This window comes from Prunus mume, linkage group LG5 (genome assembly GCF_029339155.1).
Source record: "Prunus mume cultivar Tortuosa linkage group LG5, ASM2933915v1, whole genome shotgun sequence".
Lineage (NCBI taxonomy): Eukaryota > Viridiplantae > Streptophyta > Magnoliopsida > Rosales > Rosaceae > Prunus > Prunus mume.
In genome coordinates this window covers 4,322,191-4,340,787 of record NC_142702.1, presented here as the reverse complement: position 1 = coordinate 4,340,787, position 18,597 = coordinate 4,322,191, and positions in this window count along the sequence as shown.

Here is an 18,597-nt window from a genome sequence, read left to right as displayed (position 1 = left end):
ACCAGAAGTCTTAATATTCAAAGTTAATGTTTTTAGAATATGAGGATCACTAAGACTTATTGTAAAATATGGATAACAATCAAAATGAATTGGGCCATTAAACAAACTAGACTCAATGATTCCTAAAGAACTGTCACTGAAATTAGTAAATCTAGCATCTCATAAACAGAGAAGGATAGACGCATTTAATCGTAATCTGGTAAGTGGCTTGACTACAACTTGAACTAGACCAATGTGCAAGAAATTATTTCCATCATTTTTATGTTTCTTAATTGACTCAAGATTAAGCAACTGGCATGTTTCATGTTCTTTACTTAAAGCATAAACTTGTTCAACTGTCTTAACATGAGTGGGTGAATTAAAACTAGAAAGCGACCATTTTTTCTTATAAATATTTTGACTAGGGATCTTAGGTATATTCCAATCTCTAAAATCTAATTGTTCTCAATTATAGAATCATATTCTAATTGTTCTTCATTAACTAACTCAGGTAACTTACTAATACTGGCTCTAGAACTGCTTGAATTACAAGAGTTTGTTCTAAATAAACGACTCATTTTTTGCTTAGGGACTGGGGTCGACTTCTTAAGAAGAAGGTGAACAGAAACTTCTAAAACCGACTTATTACAAAACAAGAAACCTAGTAGCTTTCTCGCCCTCCGCTTAGGACGCAACCACTCATGCCACACCTAGGACTTACTGTTTGGACTCTAGGACTTACTGTTTGGACACCAAGAGAGAGAACCAACAGATAACTTGAGATAATAAGAGAATAGAAGAAGAAACTGAAAACTTTTACTCAGAAGCTTAAATCAGCCACTTGGGTGGGAATGAGTAGCAGACCTAGAACAACTCTTGTAAATTCTGAGTGCTATCTATCAATAAAATCTTTCAATCAAGGTTTCTCTAAGTACAATGTTTTCAATTATTTATATTTTTAGTATTTTCACATATGCATTAATTTCATTCATGCATAAATTCTGCATCTTTTATTATTTGAGCTTCTTAACCATCTATGCTAATCGTCCTGGTTCTAGACCCCTTATGGTATCAGAGCTGTAAGAGTTGAAGAGTTGTTCTAGGTCTGCTACTCATTCAAGCCCAAGTGGCTGGTTTAAGCTTCTGAGTGGAAGTTTTCAATTTCTTCTTATATTCTCTTATTATTTCAAGTTATCTGTTGGTTCTCTCTCTTGGTGTCCAAACAGTAAGTCCTAGAGTCTAAACAGTAAGTCTCAGGTGTGGCATGAGCGGTTGCGGCCTGAGCGAAGGGCGAGAGAGCTACTAGGTTTCTTGTTTTGTAATAAGTCGGTTTTAGAAGTTTCTGTTCACCTTCTTCTTTAGAAGTCGACCCCAGTCCCTAAGCAAAAAATGAGTTGTTTATTTAGAACAAACTCTTGTAATTCGAGCATCTCTAGAGCCAGTATTAGTCGTCTCCCAGAGATAGTTAATGAAGAACAATTAGAATATGATTCTAGTAATGAATTAGATTATAAAGATTGAAATATACCTAAGGTCCCCAGTCAGGACATCTATAAGAAAAAATGGTCTCTTTCCAATTTTAAGTCAACCACCCATGTCAAAACAGTTGAACAAGTTTATGCCCTAAGTAAAGAACATAAAACTTGCTAGTTGCTTAATCTTGAGTCGATCAAAAAACATAAAAATGATGGAAACAATTTCCTACATATTGGTCTAGTTCAAGTTGCAGTCAAGCCTCTCACCAGATTAAGATTAAAAGCTTCTATCCTTCTCTATCTTCGAGATGCTAGATTCACTAATTTTAGTGATAGTACACTAGGAATAATTGAATCAAGTTTGTTTAATGGTCCAGTATATTTTGATTGTTACCCTGATTTCACAATAAGTCTAAGTGATCCCCATATTTTAAAAACATTAACTTTAAATATCAAAACTTCAGGATACGAGGTTTTACTAGGCACTCAACCATTGCCCCTAGTTTATAGAACTTATTATAAAGTCACAGGAACTTATATGAATTTTCAAGCTCTTAATAAAAGTCCAAAAGATCAAACTCTGTTAATTCAAAGTAGCAAACCCGAGGCCAATATACGAGTCCCTCACACAATTAAATGGTGAGACGTCACCCTTCCTCTAGATTGGACACTCACCACTGAGAATCAGCCTGCCCCAATTCAACATAGTCTAAATAATTTAGATTATATTCAACAATATTTGGACGGCATAGTTAAAATTAACTTTGGTAATCAACCACCACAAAAATCTACAGTCCAGTTACACCAGTTGCCCACACCTGGTCAATCCCAGAGACATATCCCTACTAGACATTCATTCGCAGCTTCTTATTCCACTCTAGAACGAGACCTAGTGTTAGAAAAAGCAATGATAGATTTTAAATTAGAATCTTTACAAAAAACTTCCCAGGTTAGTCATCCTTGCTACAATAAGCAACCAGCCAAAGAAGAAAAATTTGAATCCCCTGAATCACCCACACAAGCTGATTTTGAGACAGATCTCTACCCAGTTGTTGTAGATAATCAATTAAGAACCCTTAATAGGAAATTCAAAATTAATTGGAAAAGATTAGAAAGTCATCTTCAAGCTCCTGAGAATCAAGACAGGCGAAATAGCTACCACACAGCCTACCTAGTCGTGAAAAAAGACCAAATCTTTAATGAATGGAAAGATTATATGCGGTCAGCCAAGTTAGAAATTTTTTACTTAGATTTTGCTGAAAGTCATTATATGCCAAATGAGTTAAAAACTTTAACCCAAGAAAAATGGAAAAAAGTAGACAACATTGAAGTCATATCTAGTCATCCCCCAGTAGAAACAATAGTTATCAATCATAGAAAAACCAAAATAATTGCCAGTCCCTTTAAATTCCTAGAAGCTAATGATGATAAATTAGTAATTGAGCAAAATAATTATACGAATCAAAGTCTAATAGTTATTGGGAACCAATTAGATAAAATAGAAACTAAAGTAGACAAACTCCTCCCTGAGTCAAGCTCTATGCCTTTGAAAGAAAAACCCTTAGTTAAATTTCAAGATTTACAGTTGCATCCTACCCTTTAGACAACACCTACCATGAAAAAATAGAAGAAATGCTTGAGCAGTTAATCCCGGTTAAAACTGAGAAATCTGGTCTTAAAGTTCTAGGATCTAATGCACCTTTAGTCACCCTTTCCGACACTGAGTCAGTTGATAGTATGGAAATTGAAGAATCTAGTAATATTTCAAAAATTGAAAATGCATTTAAAAATTTGGAATTAGATTCTGAGTTAAAGGTTAAACGGTTAACAAACAGAGTCAACGCCATTAGTTTAACTAAGAACTGGTATCCTAAGACAACACCCTTAGATATCCAGTTTGAAGAAAGGAATAACCTCAGTCAATTTTCAGTCTCTTATGATAAGTTGTATGAATGGAATATAGACAAGTTTGTCAGAACAAGAAATAATGAATAAGTTAACCCATATGTCCATGGTTGCCAATAGTTATATTCACTAATCACAGTTTTAGACAGTCTAAAATTGTGCCTTTAATAGAAACAGGTTTCACCGGAACCTTACGTTCTTGGTGGGATAAACACTTAAGTGATGAGTCTAGATCAAATATAATCCATGCAGTCAAGCTTAATGAAGAAGGTCTTCCTTTATTTGATGAGAATTTAGGACAAGGTATAGAAGATGGAGTTAATACTCTGCTTTACACAATAGTTGATCATTTCATAGGAACACCCAGTCATACACAAGCCAGAATCCATCATAAGCTTAGTAATTTAAGATGCCTGCAATTAAGTGATTTTAGATGGTATAAAGATGTTTTTATTTCAAGAGTCATGCTAAGAGAAGATAGTAATCAAGCCTTCTGGAAAGAAAAATTCATTAATGGCCTTCCCAATTTATTTACCCATAAAATTCGTACAGTCTTAAAGTAATGAGCACGGTCAAATAGATTATGATGGTTTAACCTATGGTAACATAATTAGTACCATTAATCAAGAAGGTATGAAAATGTGTATTGATATGAAAATTAGTAAACAATTACTGTCTGAGAAAGAGTATGCCAAATATGAATTTAGGAAATTTCTGCGAATAATACGGTTTAGTTGCCACTCCTCCTTCAAGAAAAAACAAGCCTAGTTACCACAACCGACAGTTTAGTAAAAGTCGTCATTATTCACGTAAGAAACAATAATTCCAACACAATAATGAAAATAATGAATTTTATAGTAAAAAGAGATTTCACCGCGTAAGAATTGGTCAAAGCACCCAAAAAGAGTAAGAATAATAACTTTAAGAAAAGTTGCCGACAAAAGAAAAGTTAAATGTTATAAATGTCAAAAGTATGGTCACTATGCTAATGAGTGTAAGGTAAAAGACACGATTAAACAATTGAAAATCACGGATGAGGAAAAAGACAAATTGATTAAAGTTTTAGAATTACGTAATTATGAGTTAGATACAGCCGACACTTTAGTTACCAGCCTTGAGTCAGGTAACTATAGTTCCTCAAGATTCCCAGTTGAGTTCACCTAGAATCCAATTAGGTTGTAAAGATAAATGCTATAATAGACTAAAATCAATTAGTGTTCTTACTAAACAGGAAGACCAAGAAGAATTGTTAATTGATTTAATTAGCAAAGTTGAAAACCCAAAGTTGAAATCTAAACATTTGAAAAAGTTAAGAAATGTCATTAGTCAAGAAGACACAAGTCACCCAAATCCTCAAAAGATAAGTCTGAATGATACCTTAGAAAGGTTTAATAAGAGAAAAGAAGTCACCTTACAAGACTTGCAATTAGAAATAAAAATTGTCAAAAAGGAAATAGTTGAGTTAAAACAATTAAGTCAAAAATTACAAACTGAGAATTATGAGATTAAGTAGAGCTTAATTACTTTAATAGAAAAGAAGCCTTTGAGTCAAATAGTCAAATAGAGAGTCCAACCAATTCTGACAATGAATCTCCCCACAGTAACCAAGCCATTAATTTAATTAAACAAGTAAGCTTTAGAAAATGGTATTCTAAAGTTACTATATTTGTCAAAAATTTTGAATTTAACACAGTTGCCTTATTTGATTAAGGAGCCGATCTTAATTGTATTCAAGAAGGATTAATTCCTACAAAATATTATAAGAAATCAAAAGAGTCATTAAGTACAGACTCAGGAAAGTCGCTTCAGTTGAATTATGAAATCCCTAAAGCCCATGTATGTCCAAACAAAATCTGTTTTAAAACTTCGTTCATCCTAGTTAAGAATATTACTGATGAAGTTATTCGGTACCCTTTTCAAGTTGAATATGATGGTGTTATATCCGGTCATTTAGGAGAAAAAGTCAAATTTGAGTTCTTAACTAAACCTGAGTTGCACAATCTGAAAGCCTTACAGAGACATGCAGTTACTTAAACAATCAAGCTAATTCAAAATAAAGATAAGTAATTAGATTTCCTTAAAGAAGAAGTTCATTTCAAAAGAATTGGAGCAACAATTAAGTAATGAGTCTTTACAGTCACAAATCCAGAAATTTGAAGAAAAATTAAAAGCATGAACTCTGTTCTGAGTTACCCAATGCTTTTTGGCATAGGAAACAACATGTTGTCAGTCTCCCTTATGTCAAATCCTTTAGTGAGAAAAATATCCCCACTAAAGCTAGACCAATACAGATGAGTCAAGAAATAATGGAATTTTGTAAAACAAAAATTACAGAGTTGTTTGAAAGGAATAATTCGTAAGAGCAAGTCGCCAGTCACCTTGACCTTCTATGTTTAGAAAAATACTAAATTAGAAAGAGGAGCCCCTAGATTAGTCATTAATTACAAACAGCTTAATACAGTATTAGATACCCTATTCCTAATAAAAGAGATTTAATTAACCGATTAGGAAATGTAGTCGTCTTTTCTAAATTTGATATGAAAAGTGGTTTTTGGCAAATACGGATCTAAGAGTCGGATAGGTACAAAACGCCTTTGTTACCCCTTTGATCATTATTAGTGGAATGTAATGCCCTTTGGTCTAAAAAATGCGCCCAGTGAGTTTCAAAATATAATGAATGAGATCTTTAATCCTTTTAGTCATTTTTCAATTGTCTATATTGATGATATTCTTATCTTTTCCCAATCGATAGAACAACATTGGAAACATTTGCATAAGTTTCTTCAGATTGTTAAGCAAAATGGTTTAGTTGTCTCTGCTAAGAAAATTAAGCTATTTCAAACTAATATTCATTTCCTTGGCTTCAATATCTGCCAGTCACAGATTAGCCCAATTAATCAAGTCATTCAGTTTGCTGATAAATTCCCTGATCAAATTCTTGAAAAGTAAGTTGCAAAGGTTTTTAGGATCCCTCAATTATGTTTCTGATTTTCATCAAAATCTGAGAAAACAATGTAAGCCTTTATTTGACAAGTTGGAAAGTAATCGTCCTCCTTGGTCTTCAGTTCATACCGAAATTGTCAAACAAATCAAAGTCCATGTCAAGACACTTCCCTGTCTTGGTATCCCTTCAGTTAATTCTTTCAAAATAGTTGAAAATGATGCCTCTGAAACATGTTATGGAGGTATTCTCAAACAAAAAGTCAATCCAAATCAACCAAAACAAATTATTCGTTTCCATTCTTGCATTTGGACTCAGTCACACTCTAATTATAGTACTATTAGAAAGAAATATTATCTACTGTATTATGCATTACTAAGTTTCAAGATGATTTATTAAATCTAAAGTTTTTAGTCATAGTCGATTGTAAGTCTGCTAAGCATGTTTTAGAAAAACATGTTCAAAACATTGCATCTAAACAAATTTTTGCTCGATGGCAAGCTATTTTGAGTATATTTGATTTTGACATTGAATATTTGAGAGAAGTGAGAATTCTATTCCTGATTTCCTTACTAGAGAATTTCTGCAGGATAAGCAATGGCCAGCAGAAAAGATAAAGGAAAAGCACTAGCAGATCCATCACAGTCATTCCAGTCGTTCAGAGTCCTCCCTCCATCCATGAACCCACTCGAATCAGAGTCGCCTTCTCAGATCGTCCCCTTCCCGGGATGCTCTCCAATCCAAGTCAGCAATCGTTTCTCTAGTCTAGGGACCACAGTAGGTCAAGTCCGCCCCAATTACCAGTCTGCCTTAGTTTCAGTTATGATCCTTTCCAGATCAAAACCCAAGTTGCCCAGTTGCCAATTCCACTTCAAAAGATACTCCTTATTTCCCAAAAGATACTACCCATCTTTTCATAATTGAGTATGTTTTTGAAAATATTACTGATCCAGTTGAACTAGCAAAACAATATTTTCCCCCAAATTGCCACTTCATGCCCCAATGTCCTTACAAATCCCTCAATTTTTATAGGGACATCCCCATTGAAACCCAATCAGTCGAAATTAAGCCCATTAGAGATCGTGAGAAACCTCACATCATCCTCTACCACTCTCTTTACATCCACAGGATCCTAAGTCAAGAAGAATTCAGTCGCCATCCTTATGATTTGAAATCACTCCAGTCGACTCTTGAGTTCAACTATGTTGATTATATTGAAGCATGGTACACAATTTTCCTCCACCAAACAATTGACTTTAGTCACTCTTGGTTCATTAATTTTGACAGCAAATTCAAGAGCCCATTTCCTTATGGTTCCTTCACTGGTGGGAAAAACATGGCCCAGTCGCAGACATTCTTCCCACCCAAATCCATAATTTAACTAATTATTTCTCCATAAATATAAGTTCAAAAATACATAATTGTTTTTCCCTAAGTTGCTCTTTTTCATTCCCAGATACAAAGTCCCCTAGATATTGAAATGGAATTGTCATGTTAATCGAAAGTCCAGAGTCTTCTCTCGCCAATTTTCAGTCAAATTGTGGGATAGATTTCAAGTTGATAGAATTGCAGATTATGTTTACAGGGATTTCCCTTCAGTTGCAGTGCCCCAAAACCTAAGCCCACTTCTCCCTGTGGTTCTTCCCATTCTTCTCTCTTAACCGAGGGAAAATCAAAATCTGAATTACAAGAAATTGCCAGAAAATTGATTATTCAAGCCTCGCATAAATGGAGGATGATGATAATGATGCTACTCTAAAATCAGAGTCATCTCCTAGTCAATCTGATTGCCTCCTAGCCAAGCGAGTCACCTTTCGGAAGATCGCGATTATCGATAGTCAAGACCATGATTTGAATTGGGCGAAGTCAAAAGTTAGCATTGATTCCACGAGTAAAAGTAAAGTTGCGGTGAAAGCAAAGTAAAGTCTTGATTGCCTTTCAGTTGCCTTTGCCTCTCAGTAGCCCGTGCCTTTACAGTCAAAGCATCCAATGTTACCATAGTTGCTTTTGTTCACCATAGTTGTTTAAACCAGAGTCAGTTCTCTTATTTACGGAGGCTTCGATCTCAATTGTATTTAGAATACATTTTTAAGAATGTAGCTTTGAGGGAGTCTCAGAGATAACTTTGAAACTGAAAAAACAAACTTAAGTTACATGTTCTTATTTTCAATGTTTATTTTTTCATTGATAAGATTCATGCATAAGTTGCGTCTCTTCTATTATGTCGGCTTCATTACTATCTGTATTAATCCTTCCTGTTTCTAGATCCTTTTTGGTATCAGAGCCGTAAGAGTTGTGAGAGTTGTTCCCATGTCGCTATTCATCCCCCCAAGTGGCTGGTTTAAGATTCTGAGTAGAAGTTTTCAGTTTCTTCTTCCACTTCCTTTTATTTTCCAGGTTATCTGTTGGTTCTCTTTCTTGGTGTCCAAGCAGTGAGTCCTTTTCCAAACAGAAGTCACGAGATAGGCATGAGCGGTGGCGCGGCGGAGGGTGAGAGAATCAGTAGGTTTCTTGTAGAGCAAAGGGTCAGCTTAGAAGTCCTTGTTTATCTTCTTCTTCAGTAGCCAAACCTAGAAACTTGAGTAGTCATGAGTCGCCTATTTAGAGCCAATTCTTGTAATTTGAGCAGTTCTAGAGCCATTATTAGTCGTCTCCCAGAGAAAGTAAATGAAGAACAAATAGAATATGAGTCTAATAATGAATTAGATTTTAAAGATTTGAATAATACCTAGAGTCCCCAGTCAGGACATATATAAGACCAAAGGCATTACATTCCATTCATAATGACCAAAGGGAGTGACAAATGCAGTCTTATAACTATCTGACTCATCTATTTGGATTTGCCAGAAACCACTTTTCATATCAAATTTGGAGAAGACAACTGCTTTTTCTAATCTATTAATTAAGTCTCTTTTATTAGGTATGGGATACCTAATCCATTCTAAGACTGAATTAAGGGGCTTATAATTAATGACTAATTTTGGGACTCTTTTGAATTTGACTTCTTCTTTAAGGAAATTCAACTGACTATTTTTATTATGAATTAAATGGATTGATTTTGAAACTGAATTCTTTTGAAGGGCTTTTAGATTGTGCAACTTTGGCTTAGTTAGGAACTCAAACTTTACCTTTTCTCCTAAATGGGTAGAGGTAACTCCATCATATTCTACCTGGAAAGGATACAATAAAGCAATAAAGGGTAATCCTAAAATAACTTCATCTATGATATTCTTGACTAAGACAAATGAAGTTTTAAAGAAAATTTTGTTTTAACAAACATGGGCTTTGGGAATTTCATAATTAAGCTGCAATGATTTTCCTGAAGTAGTTCTAAGAGACTCTTTAGACTTTTGATAATATTTGTAGGAATTAGGCCTTCTTGAATACAATTAAGGTCAGCTCCTAAATCAAATAAGGCAACTGTGTTGAACCCAAAATTATTAACAAATATTGTGACTTTAGAATACCATTTTCTGAAGTTGACTTGTTTTATCAGATTAATGGCATGATCATTGTCTGACGATTCACCATCGGAGTTTTCTGGACTTCCTGGTTGGCTTCTAGACTCTGACTTTTCTTTTCCCATTAAATTAATTAAATCTTGTTTTATCTCATAATTTTCGACTTGCAACTTATGACTCATCTGTTTTAATTCAACTATTTCTTTTTTGACTAATTTAACTTCTGAATGCAAATCTTGCAAGGTAACTTCTTTCCTCTTATTAAACCGTTCTAAAGTTGTATTTAGACTGATTTTCTGAGGGACGGACTGGCTTGAACTATGACTTTCTTGACTGATAACTTTAATCAATTTTCTCAAATATTCAGATTTCAACTATGGATTTTCAATTTTACTAATTAAATCAAGTAAAAACTCTTCTTGTTCTTCCTGTTTAGTGAGGACAAAAACAGATTTCAATCTACTACAACATTTATCTTGACAACCAAATTGAACTTTGGGTGAACTGGACAGTGAATCGGACGATGATAACTCAATTTTGAGCTAGCAATTATGGTTTCGACGTCACTTGACTCAAAATTATTTAATTCTAAAGCTTTTATCAACTTGTCTTTTTCTTCATCTGTTATTTTGAATTGTTTAATAGTATCTTTCAATTTGCACTCATTAGCATAGTGACCAAACTTTTGACATTTGCAACATTTTACTTTTCATTTGTCGGAATTTTTCCTAAAACGACTATTCTTTTCATTTTTTGGTGCTTTTGACCAACTTTTCTTTGGGTGAAATTAAAACATCCCAATCAATTTGACCGTGATCGTTACTTAGGACTGTGCGAATTTTGTGAGCAAACAGGTTTGGAAGACCATTAATGAATTTTTCTTTCCAAAACGGCTGATTACTATCATCTCTTAGCATGACTCTAGAAATGAAAACATCTTTATACCATCTAAAATCAGACAACTTAGGACAACGGAGATTACTAAGTTGATCATGGATTCTAGCAGTAGTGTTACTAGGGGTTCCAACAAAATGTTCAATTATTGTATAAAACAAAGTGTTGACTCCATCTTCTATACCTTGACCAATTTGTTTGTCAAATATAGGAAGACCGTCTTCATTTTGTCTAACTACATGAATTATGTGATTTTTCAACTCCGTGGTTAAGTGCTTATCCCACCAGTACCGAAGACTACCAGTGAACCCAGTGACAATTAGAGGCACTATTTCTGACTGCCTAAAACTGTGATTGGTGATATAACTATTAGCAACCATGGACATGTGTTGAAGTTTATTAAGAATTTCTTGCTCAGACAGACCATCAATATTCCATTCATACAATTTATCTGAAGATATTGAAAATTGACTTTGAAAATTTCTTTCTTCAAATTGAATGGGGGGTGTTGGCCTAGGATACCAATTTTTGGTTAGGCTTGTAGGACTGGCATGATTAGTTAACCATTTGACTTTCAACTAGTTGTCTAATTCCAAATTTTTAAAAGCATTTTAAGTTTTTGAAATATTATTAGTTTCTGATTCTAAACTGACTATTGACTCAGTTTCCGACTCAGAAGGATTTACAACTGCAAAAGAATCTAATGTTTTAAGCCGAGATTGTCTAAGTCTGCTACTCATTCCCGCCCAAGTGGGTGGTTTAAGCTTCTGAGTAGAAGTTTTCAGTTCTTCCTTCTTCTTCCTTTCATTCTTTGAGTCATTTGTTGATCTCTTTCTAAGGTCTGACCCGTGAGTCCTTGTTCCAAACAATAAGTCCCTAGGGTAGAGGGCACGAGCGGTGGGGCGAGACAGAAAATTGAGAGAGGTTAATAAGTTTCTTGTAGAGTAAACGGTCATTTAGGAATCCTTATCTTCTTCCTAAAGATCGACACCAAACACTTGAGCAGTCATGAGTCGTTTATTTAGAACAAACTCTTGTAGTTCGAGTAGCTCTAAAACCAGTATAAGCCGCCTCCCAGAGATAGTTAATGAAGAACAATTTGAGTATAATTCTAATACTGAAGAACAATTAGACTTTAGAGATTGGAATATACCTAGAGTCCCAAATCAAAAAATTTATAAGAAAAATTGGTCGCTTTCAAGTTTTACTAGCACAACCAATGAAAAAACAGTTGAACAAATATATACTTTAAGTAAGAACATGAAACTTGTCAGTTGCTTAATCTTGAGTCAATTAGAAAACATAAGAAAGACGGTAATAATTTCTTACATATTGGCCTAGATCAAGTTGCAGTTAAGCCCCTAACCAGGTTAGGATTAAAAGCTTCTATTCTCCTTTGTTTGCGTGATGCTAGATTTACTGAGTTTAGTGACAGTACCTTAGGAGTAATTGAGTCAAGTTTATGTAATGGTCCAGTTCATTTTGACTGTTATCCTGATTTTACTGTAAGTCTTAGTGATCCACATGTCTTAAAAACCTTAACTCTGAATATTAAGATTGAAGGTTATAATGTCCTCCCAGGAACCCAACCTTTAGCCTTAGTTTAGAGAATTTACTATAAGGTTATAGGCACCAATATGAACTTCCAAGCCCTGAACAAAAGCCCAAAAGACCAAACTATCTTGATCCAGAGTCACACTTCAGATGCCCAAGTCACAATTCCTCAAACAATTAAGTGGTCAGAAGTTACCCTTCCAAAAGTCACTGAAAGTCATTGGACAATACTTGGATGGCCTAAAGATAAAATTTGAAAATCAGTCACTAAATTTGGCCAGCGGGCTCATGGGCCGATGGGGCCCGCGACCCATTGGAAAAGCCGGCCGAGCCGGCCCGCCCGTTATCTTTGAGATGGCCGCCCCCATCGCCTTGGGCGAGGCCTGCTCAAGCTTGGGTGTACAGCCCGCCCATAGGCCCGGCCTAAACAAGAAAGCCCGTTAGGCCACATAGATATATAATTAGCCCGTAGGCGCATAGATATATAATTATGTATAAACAAGTTTTTAGATTATATCACTTAAATCATATATATAATTACATTCAATTCCTAGTTTTATAATTGGATAATACATTAATTTGTGTCAATTATTAATACAACAATTATATATATATATATATAAATAAGATGAACAATATATCATATCACTAAACATAATCATATCACAGAAACATAAACGTACGTACTACCACCAAATATAATCATGATATTTATTTATACCATCCTTTAAAAAAAATATCTTTTTGCATTTCTTAAAACGTATTAGTAAAGATCAAAAATAAAAATTTGAAAATCAGCATCTCAAATTTAGACTAAAACTTATGATTAAGTTTATGATTTTTTTCGAATAGGCCCGTTTCGGCCCGGCCCGTTGGGCTTAGCCCAGCCCGGCCCAAGTTCGGCCCGGCCCGTTAGGCTTAGCCTACTCGGCCCAATGGGCTCTACCTATGTGCTAAAAAAACCCGGCCCGGCCCGGCCCGATATTTTCTCTCTCCTCTTTGCAAGCCGTTAAATTTGGGCCGGGAGCCCGGCCCGCGACCACCCCTAAGCCCCTACACCAATCTCAAATTCTTGGTCAATCTCAAAGGCCCCTACAAGGCATTCCTTTACCACCTCATCCTCAACTCTAGAACAGACCTAGAGTTAGAAAAAGCCATGATAGATTTCAAACTTGAGTCCCTGAGAAAATCCTCTCAGGTTAACCAACCTTGCTACGGTAAGGCACCAGTTCAAGATGATAAATTTGAGTCACCTGAGTCACCTACACAATCTGACTTTATTGTTGCAGGATTTGCAGTTGATAATAAGATAAGAACGCTTAATAGAAAGTTTGTAATTAATTGGAAAGCCTTAGATTGCCACCTTAGAGCCCCAGAAGACCAAAATAGAAGAAATAGTTTTCATCAAGCCTATCCAGATAAAGAAAGCCTCGAACAAATCAGATAAAGAAAGCCGCCAACAAATCTTTAATGAATGGAAAGATTACATACGGTCAGCAATTACAAAAAGTTGAAATTTAATGAATAGAAGATTAATTGAGCAAAATAATTACACCAATCAAAGTCTAGTCGTCATAGGAAAGCAGTTAGACACAATTGAAACAAAGATTGATAATCTCAAACCTCAAGAAAGCAAGTCTAAACCCAGAATTGAAAAACCAATAGTTCAGTTCCATGATCTTAAGACAAGCCCTACCCTTAAGATCAAACCAACAATAAAGAAAATTGAAGAAATGCTAGAACAATTGACCCCAACCAAGCCTGAGAAATCTGGTGTCAAAGTTTTAGATTCCTTCAAAGTTAATTCCTCTGAGTCTGAGCCAGAGTCAATAACCAGCACTAATTCTGAGACTAGTAATATTTAAAAAATTGAAAATGCTTTTAAAAATTTGGAATTAGAAGTCACACCCAAAGTCAAAAGATTAGATCGCCAAGTTAACCCAACTAGTCTTACCAAAAATTGGTATCCAAGACCAACGCCCCCAAACATCCAATTCGAAGAAAGAAACTTTCAAACCCAGTTTTGATTTCTTCCGACAAATTGTATGAATGGAATATTGATGGTCTTTTTGAGCAGGAAATCCTTAATAAGCTTCAGCATATGTCCATGGTTGCTAATAGTTATATCACCAATCACAGTTTCAGACAGTCTGAAATTGTACCTCTGTTAGTTACTTGGATTTACGGGTACTCTCATATATTGGTGGGATAAGCACCTAACCCCTGAGTCAAAAAATACGATAATACATGCAGTAAAACTTAATGAAGATGGTTTCCTATATTTGATGGACAATTAGGTCAAGGTATAGAAGATGGAGTCAACACTCTGTTTTACACGATAATTGACCATTTCATTGGAACTCCCAGTAACACTACTGCTAGAATACATGATCAACTCAGTAATCTTAGATGCCCAAAGTTGTCTGATTTCAGATGGTATAAAGATGTCTTCATTTCTAGTGTCATGCTTAGAGATGATAGTGATCAACCATTCTGGAAAGAAAAATTCGTTAATGGTCTTCCTAATCTGTTTGCCCACAAAATACGTACAACCCTGAGTAATTAGCAAGGTCATATAGATTGGAATAGTTTGACATATGGCAATATAATAAGCACGATTAATCAAGTTGGTAGGAAAATGTGTGTCGATTTTAAAATTGGTAGACAAATACAGTCCGATAGAAAATCCGCTAAAATATGAGTTAGGAAATTTACGTGAGCGGTATGGTCTAACACATTCCCCATCTAGAAAACATAAGTCTAGTTACCCCAGCCATATACGCAAGAATCGTCATTATTCGCACAGGAAACAATCATTCCGATATAATGATGATAGTAATGAGGTTTATAAGAAAAAGAAATTTTACCCCAAGAAAAAGTGGTCAAAAGCACCGAAAAGTAGTCGCTTTAAGAAAAATTCAAACAAAAACAAAGTTAAATGTTTTAAATGTCAAAAGTTTGGTCATTATGCCTCTGAGTGCAAAGTAAAAGACACTATTAAACAGTTGAAGATCACGGATGAAGAAAAAGACAAGTTGATTGAAGTTTTAGAGTTGCGAAACTCTGAATCAAGTGAAGTTGAAATAATAGTTGCCAGCACTGAAGTTCAAACCTACCAGTCTTCAAACCCCCAATCCAGTTCTCCCCGAGTCTAATTTGGTTGCAAAGATAAATGTTGTAATAGATTAGAATCTATTTCTGTTCATACTAAACAGAAAGAACAAGAAAGTTGTTAATAGATCTAATTAGTAAAGTTGAAAATCCTGAGTTGAAATCTGAGTATTTAAAGAAACTAAGGAAAGTTATAAGTCAAGAAAGCCCGAGTAAGTCCACTCCTCAGCCAATAAGTTTAAATACTACTTTAGAAAAGTTTAATTGTAAGAAAGAAGTTACCTTACAAGATCTGCAATTAGAAGTCAAATTAGTAAAAAAGGACATAGTTGAATTAAAAACAAATAAGTCACCAGATTTGAAAGTAGAGAAAATTATGCAATTAAGCAAGATCTAGTTGATTTAAGAGAAAAAGAAAGTTCTGAGTCTAGAAGCCAGCCTGAGAGTCCAAATAACTATGATGATGAGCCTTCAAACAAAGAAAAATCCATTAGCCTAATAAGACAAGTCCACTTTAGAAAATGGTATTCTAAAGTCACGATATTTGTAAACAATTTTGAATTCAATACAGTTGCTTTATTTGACTCAAGAGCCGATCTTAATTGTATCCAGGGAAGGTCTAATCCCTACTAAGTATTATAAGAAGTCAAGAGAAAGAAAGCCTTTGCAGGAAAATCACTCGGTGAACTATGAGCTGCCAAAAGCCCATGTTTGTCAAAACAAAGTTTGTTTTAAGACCTCATTCGTCCTAGTCAAAAATATTACTGACGAAGTCATCGTAGGATTACCTTCCATCGCCTTGTTATACCCTTTCCAGGTAGAATATGACGGTGTTAATTCCATCCATTTAGGAGAAAAAGTCAAGTTTGAGTTTCTGTCTAAACCAGAGTTGCATAACCTGAAAGCCCTCCAAAAGAATTCTGTTTCAAAAACAATTGCTTTAATAAATAACAAGCATAAGCAGGTAACTTCCCTTAAAGAAGAAGTTAAATTCAAAAGAATTGAACAACAGCTTAAAAATGAGTCCTTACAGTTGCAAATTCAACACTTTGAGAATAAACTGAAAAATGAAATTTGTTCTGATTTGCCTAATGCTTTTTGGTATAGGAAACAACATGTTGTTAGTCTTCCTTATGTCAAAACCCTTAGTGAGAAAAATATTCCTACTAAAGCCAGCCAATTCAGATGAGTCAAGAAATAATGGAATTTTGTAAGAAAGAAATTCATGAGTTGCTGCAAAAGAAAAAATGATTCGAAAAAGTAAATCCCCTTGATCTTGCCCTGCTTTGTATGTCCAGAAAAATGCTGAATTAGAAAGAGGAGTCTCAAGATTAGTTATCAATTATAAGCCCCTTAATTCGGTCTTAGAATGGATTAGGTACCCCATACCTAACAAACGAGAAACTTAATTAACCGATTAGATAAAGCAGTTATCTTTTCCAAGTTCGACATGAAGAGTGGTTTCTGGCAAATCCAAATAGAGGAGTCAGATAGATATAAGACGACATTTGTCACCCCTTTTGGTCATTATGAATGGAATGTAATGCCTTTTGGATTGAAAAATGCACCCAGTGAGTTTCAAAATATTATGAATGAAATCTTTAATCCCTATAGCCATTTCTTAATTGTCTATATTGATGATGTTCTAATCTTTTCCCAGTCCTTGGAAACAAGCATTGGAAGCATTTGCATAAGTTCCTCCAAATTGTCAAAACTAATGGTTTAGTTGTTTCTTCTAGATCGAGTTATCCAGTTTAGTTGTTTCAAACTCCAATGTTCGATTGTCAAATTGTTTCAATATTTGCCAATCACAGATTCAGCCAATAGATCGAGTTATCCAGTTTGTTGATAAATTTCCTGATCAAATCCTTGATATAAGTTAACTTTAGAGATTTTTAGGATCTCTAAATTATGTTTATGATTTTTATCAAAACCTGAGAAAACAATGTAAGCCTTTGTTTGATAGGCTGCAGAGTAATCCTCCTCCTTGGTCGAACACTCACACTGAAATTGTCAAACAGATCAAAGTTCATGTCAAGACACTCCCTCTGTCTTGGTATTCCTTCAGTAAATTCTTTCAAAATAGTTGAAACGGATGCCTCTAACATAGATTATGGTGGACATTCTGAAGCAAAGAGTCAGTCCAAACTCTCCAGAACAAATCATTCGTTTCCATTCTGGAATTTGGACCTAGTCGCAATATAATTATAGTACTATTAAAAAATAAATATTAGCTATTGTACTATGCATTAGTAAATTCCAAGATGATTTGCTTAATCAAAAGTTTTTAATACGAGTTGAGTGTAAGTCTGCAAAACATGTTTTAGAAAAGGATGTTCAAAACATTGCATCTAAACAGATTTTTGCATGACTACAAAGCATTTTAAGTATATTTGATTTTGATATTGAATATTTGAGAGGTAGTGAGAATTCAATCCCTGATTTTCTTACTCGAGAATTCCTGCAGGATGCCAATGGCACCCAAAAAGGATAAACAAAAAGAAACATGGCCAATCAACCCAAGTCCTCCCAGGCCAAGTCATCCCAGTCGCTCGAATCCTCCCTCCATCCATGAGTCAAGTCAAGCCAGAGTTGCCTAAACAGTTGATTCCTTTCCCAGGTCACACTTCAATCTCAGTTGCTACCCCACTACTCGATTGCCAGCAGATTCTCCAGTCTTAGTTCTATAGTAGGACAAATCCGCCAAGTTATCGATCGACCACGATCTCGGTTATGATCCTTTCTCAGTTGATCCTCGGGCCAATGGCCCTTCACTGTTTCTTCAAAAAGACATCCCCTTATTTTCCCAAAAGTAACTCCTCACTTGTTTGTCATTGAGCCCAATTATGATGTTCATTCATATCCAATTGCCATAGCCAAACACTATTTCTCCGTGATTTCACTATATGCCTCAAGTTCTTAAGTCCTCAAGTATTATAGAGATATACTACTTGAAACTCAATCTGTTGAAATAAGCCGATAAAGGATCGTGATCACTGAGACTATCCTTTATCATTCCATGTATATCCACAAAATTATGAGTCAAGAGTCTTTCAAAGAGCTACCCTTATGAATTGTAAACCCTCCCACCAAAATTGCAAGATAATTATTCTGATTATATTGAAGTTCGGCTATTCTCCTCCATCAATTTGGGGATTTTAGTCATTCTGATTTATTAATTTTGACAATAAGTTCAAATGTTCTTTCTCTTGCCGGGTTCCTCCACCGATGGAAAACATTACCACCAATGAAATTCACCTCGCTTTCTAATCCATAA